Raw genomic sequence first — 1,219 nt, forward strand, 5'->3', positions numbered from 1 at the left:
GTCCCTCAGCTCTTCAGCTCAAGGCTAGCACTCTACCACTTGAGCCACAGCGCCACTTCCGGCTTTTTTTCTTTTTGCTTATGAGCCACCTTCCCAGCCCTTCATTTTCTGGATGGTGGTAGAACTGGGTTTTTGGCATTGGGCTTGTAGGTACTATACGTATTTGGCCACACCTCCATCCCATTTTGCTTTTTTTTGGTTGGTCGTGGGGCTTGAACTCTGGACTGGGCGATGTCCCTAGCACTTTAGCTCAAGGCAAGGGCTCTACCACTTTAGCAACAGTGCTACTTCTGGTTTTCTGGCTGTTAATTGAAGATAAGAGTCTCATGGGTTTTTCCTGCCTGGGCTGCCTTAGGATTACAGGTGTGAGCCACTGGCACCCAGCTACTCTTCTTATTTTTCAAACAGGATATGCCTTTTTTTTTTTGGTCCTGGGATCTGAACTTGGGCCTGTGAACTATTATCAGCTCTTCAGCTCAAGGCTAGTGCTCTACCACTTGAGTCACAGTGCCACTTCCAGCTTTTTTTCTGCTTATTTGGTGCTGAGGCAAAGCACTCTACCACTGAGCCACCTTCCCAGCCCAGGATCTGCTTTTTGCCTGTGCAGGCCTGGTCTGTGATCCTGGTTTTTAGTCCATTTCAATGTCCAAAGTAAGTAGGATTATAGATTTGAGCCACCAACAACTGGATTTTTTTTTTTTGGCAGCCATAGGTCTTGAACAACTCTGGGCCTGGGTTTTGTCCCTGAGCTCTTCAGCTCAAGATGAGCTCTCTGCCACTTGAGCCACATTGCCACTTCTAGTTTTCTGGTGGTTTATTGGAGGTAAGAGTCTCATGAACTTTCCTGCCGGGGCTGGCTTTGAACTATGATCCTCAGATCTCAGCTTCCTGGGATTTAGGATTACAGGCGAGTCACTGGTGCCCAGCTGGCATTTTTTTTTTTTTCGGTTGTGGGGCTTGAACTCAGGGCCTGGGCGTTGTCCCTCAGCTCTTCAACTCAAGGCGAGCGCTCTACCACTTGAGCTACAGCGCCACTTGGCATTTCTTTAAGTTTTGCTAATGAACATATTTTAAGTGATACTTTATAGATTAAAACTGAGTAAAATTAAAATGTATATATATATATATATATTTTTTTTTTTTTTTGCCAGTCCTGGGACTTGACTCAGAGCCTAGGCACTGTCTCTCAGCCTTTTTTTTTTTTTGGGTCCGGTCGTGG

Source organism: Dipodomys ordii, unplaced genomic scaffold (genome assembly GCF_000151885.1).
Source record: "Dipodomys ordii isolate 6190 unplaced genomic scaffold, Dord_2.0 Scaffold1071, whole genome shotgun sequence".
Classification (NCBI taxonomy): Eukaryota; Metazoa; Chordata; class Mammalia; order Rodentia; family Heteromyidae; genus Dipodomys; species Dipodomys ordii.